Genomic DNA, 6,000 nt, shown 5'->3' on the forward strand with positions numbered 1-6,000 from the left:
CGTCTGACACCTTGTTGTCGGTCTACATACTGTTCTATAAACCACTTGCCTACTTCACCATACTGTCTGACAACTTGTTGGTCTATATACTGTTCTATAAAGAACTTGTCTACTTCACCTGACTGTCTGACACCTTGTTGTTGGTCTATATAATGTTCTATAAAGAACTTGTCTACTTCACCTGGCTGTCTGACACCTTGTTGTTGGTCTATATACTGTTCTATAAAGAACTTGTCTACTTCACCTGACTGTCTGACACCTTGTTGTTGGTCTATATACTGTTCTACAAAGAACTTGTCTACTTCACCAGACTGTCTGACTTTACCTGACTGTTTGACACCTTGTTGGTCTATATACTGTTCTATAAAGAACCTGTTTACTTCACCTGACTGTCAGACACCTTGTTGTTGGTCTTTATACTGTTCTATAAAGAACTTGTCTACTTCACCTGACTGTCTGACACCTTGTTGTTGGTCTATATACTGTTCTATAAAGAACTTGTCTAATTCACCAGACTGTCTGACACCTTGTTGTTGGTCTATATACTGTTCTATAAAGAACTTTTCTACTTCACCTGACTGTCTGACACCTTGTTGTTGGTCTATATACTGTTCTACAAAGAACTTGTCTACTTCACCCAACTGTCTGACACCTTGTTGTTGGTCTATATACTGTTCTGTAAAGAACCTGTCTTCTTCACCTGACTGTCTGACACCTTGTTGTTGGTCTATATACTGTTCTACAAAGAACTTGTCTACTTCACCCAACTGTCTGACACCTTGTTGTTGGTCTATATACTGTTCTATAAAGAACTTGTCTTCTTCACCTGACTGTCTGACACCTTGTTGTTGGTCTATATACTGTTCTACAAAGAACGTGTCTACTTCACCCAACTGTCTGACACCTTGTTGTTGGTCTATATACTGTTCTATAAAGAACCTGTCTACTTCACTTGACTGTCTGACACCTTGTTGTTGGTCTATATACTGTTCTATAAAGAACCTGTCTTCTTCACCAGACTGTCTGACACCTTGTTGGTCTATATACTGTTCGATAAAGAACTTGTCTACTTCACCTGACTGTCTGACACCTTTTTTGGTCTATATACTGTTCTATAAAGAACTTGTCTACTTCACCCTACTGGTCTACTTCACCTGACTGTCTGACACCTTGTGGTCTATATACTGTTCTATAAAGAACTTGTCTACTTCACCCGACTGTCTGACACCTTGTTGGTCTATATACTGTTCTATAAAGAACTTGTCTACTTCACCCGACTGGTCTACTTCACCTGACTCTCTGACACCTTGTGGTCTATATACTGTTCTATAAAGAACCTGTCTACTTCACCCGACTGTCTGACACCTTGTTGGTCTATGTACTGTTCTATAAAGAACCTGTCTACTTCACCCTACTGGTCTACTTCACCTGACTGTCTGACAGCTTGTGGTCTATATACTGTTCTATAAAGAACTTGTCTACTTCACCCGACTGGTCTACTTCACCAGACTGTCTGACACCTTGTTGGTCTATATACTGTTCTATAAAGAACTTGTCTACTTCACCCGACTGGTCTACTTCACCAGACTGTCTGACACCTTGTGGTCTATATACTGTAAAATAAACAACTTGCCTAATTCACCTGACCGTCTGACTTGTTTTTGCCTTCATAATGTTGTCTTATTCATTTGTTCTATACAAGAGGTATGTTAAAGTTAAAGGGCTCTGTTTGAAATGAGAGCTAGTGTATTTCACTCTTGTATCTCAAAAGGACACCATTGGAAATAAGTGCAATGATTTTTCATGGGCTATCATAGATTGCAAAATCTGAATATATACCTTTTTATACCCCCGTTTCACAAAGCATCAATCTGTCGGGCTTTTGTCTGAGCCAAATCTCTCACTCATTGACCGATTTAAAATTATTTGGCGGCAGTGACCACCATAGCATGAGGATGTGTCGCGCACAGGCTGACCCTTTGAATAAATATAGTCCATTTCCTGGATAGCAATATTAGTACTGTTGTCCTTTATGAGAGACCATGAGAAAGTTCCTCTGGTGGGGATCAAACTCACAATCTCTTGGATCAGCGATGTTGAACAGGGTTTTCTGTAAACATTCACCATAATTACAACATAATAGGCAGAAAAATGTTATAAGTACATTATTATTTAGACTAAAAAAAGTTTGTTGAAATTCCTCCCTGAAATGTTTATGAACAAGAGGCCCACTAGGGCCTAAGCTGGCATGAATTATTTGGTTACCGTATATACAAAGCAGCAATAGGTGAACTGTTTTTCACAAGGGGCAAGTACTACAATTAAACTACAAATTTGTCTCCCTTAGAAAAAAACTCGCTTTTGAGTAAAGGGAAAAAAAACTACTACTAAAATGAGTAATCTGTATGTACAAGGTTGTCTCCCTTTTAGAATACTGCCAGCATTGCAAGGGCTATAATCCAGTCATGCTAGGGCAGATCTGGCGGGTTTTCGAAAGGAACTGAGCTCTCCATGGATATCTTACTACTGTGTTAGTTTGATTAAGGAACTTCCACAGTACAAAAGTGGGCGGGGAAGTAAACAAGAGGGCCATGATGGCCCTGTATCGCTCACCTGTAGCTTTGCTAAATAAAGTGAACATTCTGACCTATTATCATAAAGATCCAATGAAAAGTATGGTCCCTAGAGGCCACTCTTTTATTTGTCCCACTGACCTAGTTTTTTACCCCACATGACCCTATCAGTAGGCAATGCTTCAAACCAAATATTTAAGACCTAGTCCTTGTGGCTTCAGACAAGAAAATTTTAAAGTTTTTTCCTATATAAGCCTATGTAAAACTTGTGACACCCAGGGTGAGGCCTCTTTTCACCACAGGTGCACAAATTGAACAATCTTGGTAGCGGGCCACTAGGTTATGCCACATATAAAATGCCAATGTCTTGTTGGTTTAGACAAGAAGTTTTTTGTTCTATATAAGCCTATGCAAAACTTGTGACTCCCCCCAGGATAGGGCCTCTTCTCCCCAGGGGCATAAATTGAACAATCTTGGTAGAGGACCACTTGGTTATGATACATACCAAATATTGAATGCGTAGGCCTTGCATTTTCAGACAAGAAGATTTTTAAACACTTTCCTTATATAAGCCTATGTAAAACTTGTGACCCCCTAGGTGGGGCCTCTTATCACTTCAGGGGTATAATTTGAATAATCTCGGTAGAGAACCACAAGGTAAAGCTACATACCATATATCAAATGCCTAGGCCTTGTGATCATTCTGACCAAGTTGCATTAACATTAGGCTAAAATTGTGACCTCTATTGTGTTCACAAGGTTTTTCTACTAATTGACCTATTGACCTAGTTATTGACGGTAAATGACCCAATATCGAACTTGACCTAGATTTTATAGAGATGATCATTCTGACCAAGTTACATTTAGATTAGGCTTAAGTTGTGACCTCTATTGTGTTCACAAGGTTTTTATACTAATTGACCTAGTGACCTAGTTATTGACCGCGAATGACCCAATATCGAACTTGACCTATATTTTTCTAGAGATGATCATTCTGACCAAGTTGAATTGAGTTAAGCCTAAAATTGTGACCTCTATTGTGTTCACAAGGTTTTTCTACTAATTGACCTAGTGACCTAGTTTTTGACCTGGGTTGACCCAATATGGAACTTGACCTAGCTTATGTTAAGATGATCATTCTGACCAAGTTTCATTAAGATAAGGCTAAAATTGTGACCTCTATTTTGTTCACAAGGTTTTTCTAATAATTGACCTAGTGACCTAGTTATTGACTGCGTATGACCCAATATCGAACTTGACCCAGATTTTATAGAGATGATCATTCTGACCAAGTTGCATTAAGATTAGCCTAAAATTGTGACCTCTATTGTGTTCACAAGGTTTTTGTACTAATTGACCTAGTGACCTAGTTATTGACCGCAGATGACCCAATATCGAACTTGACCTAGATTTTATAGAGATGATCATTCTGACCAAGTTGCATTGAGATTAGGCTAAAATTGTGACCTCTATTGTGTTCACAAGGTTTTTGTACTAATTGACCTAGTGACCTAGTTATTGACCGTGAATGACCCAATATCAAACTTGACCTACATTTTATAGCGATGATCATTCTGACCAAGTTGCATTGAGATTAGGCTAAAATTGTGACCTCTATTGTGTTCACAAGGTTTTTCTACTAATTGACCTAGTGACCTAGTTATTGACCGCGGATGACCCAATATCGAACTTGACCTAAATTTTATAGAGATGATCATTCTGACCAAGTTGCATTGAGATTAGGCTAAAATTGTGACCTCTAATGTGTTAACAAGGTATTTCTACTAATTGACCTACTGACCTAGTTTTTGACCCCAGATGACCCAATATCGAACTTGACCTAGATTTCATAGAGATGATCAGTCTGACCAAGTTTCATAAAGATTAGGTCAAAATTGTGACCTCTGTTGTGTTCACAAGGTTTTTCTAATAATTGACCTAGTGACCTAGTTATTGACTGCGGATGACCCAATATCGAACTTGACCTAGATTTTATAGAGATGATTATTCTGACCAACTTGCATTGAGATTAGGCTAAAATTGTGACCTCTATTGTGTTCACAAGGTTTTTGTACTAATTGACCTAGTGACCTAGTTGTTGACCGCGGATGACCCAATATCGAACTTGACCTACATTTTATAGAGATGATCATTCTGACCAAGTTGCATTGAGATTAGGCTAAAATTGTGACCTCTATTGTGTTCACAAGGTTTTTCTACTAATTGACCTAGTGACCTAGTTTTTGACCTGGGTTGACCCAATATGGAACTTGACCTAGCTTATGTTAAGATGATCATTCTGACCAAGTTTCATTAAGATAAGGCTAAAATTGTGACCTCTATTTTGTTCACAAGGTTTTTCTAATAATTGACCTAGTGACCTAGTTATTGACTGCGTATGACCCAATATCGAACTTGACCCAGATTTTATAGAGATGATCATTCTGACCAAGTTGCATTAAGATTAGCCTAAAATTGTGACCTCTATTGTGTTCACAAGGTTTTTGTACTAATTGACCTAGTGACCTAGTGATTGACCGCGGATGACCCAATATCGAACTTGACCTAGATTTTATAGAGATGATCATTCTGACCAAGTTGCATTGAGATTAGGCTAAAATTGTGACCTCTATTGTGTTCACAAGGTTTATGTACTAATTGACCTAGTGACCTAGTTATTGACCGTGAATGACCCAATATCAAACTTGACCTACATTTTACAGCGATGATCATTCTGACCAATTTGCATTGAGATTAGGCTAAAATTGTGACCTCTATTGTGTTCACAAGGTTTTTCTAATAATTGACCTAGTGACCTAGTTATTGACCGCGGATGACCCAATATCGAACTTGACCTACATTTTATAGAGATGATCATTCTGACCAAGTTGCATTGAGATTAGGCTAAAATTGTGACCTCTAATGTGTTCACAAGGTATTTCTACTAATTGACCTACTGACCTAGTTTTTGACCCCAGATGACCCAATATCGAACTTGACCTATATTTCATAGAGATGATCAGTCTGACCAAGTTTCATAAAGATTAGGTCAAAATTGTGACCTCTGTTGTGTTCACAAGGTTTTTCTAATAATTGACCTAGTGACCTAGTTATTGACTGCGGATGACCCAATATCGAACTTGACCTAGATTTTATAGAGATGATTATTCTGACCAACTTGCATTGAGATTAGGCTAAAATTGTGACCTCTATTGTGTTCACAAGGTTTTTGTACTAATTGACCTAGTGACCTAGTTGTTGACCGCGGATGACCCAATATCGGACTTGACCTACATTTTATAGAGATGATCATTCTGACCAAGTTGCATTGAGATTAGGCTAAAATTGTGACCTCTATTGTGTTCACAAGGTTTTTCTACTAATTGACCTAGTGACCTAGTTTTTGACCTGGGTTGACCCAATATGG

This window comes from Mya arenaria, chromosome 3 (assembly GCF_026914265.1).
Source record: "Mya arenaria isolate MELC-2E11 chromosome 3, ASM2691426v1".
NCBI lineage: Eukaryota > Metazoa > Mollusca > Bivalvia > Myida > Myidae > Mya > Mya arenaria.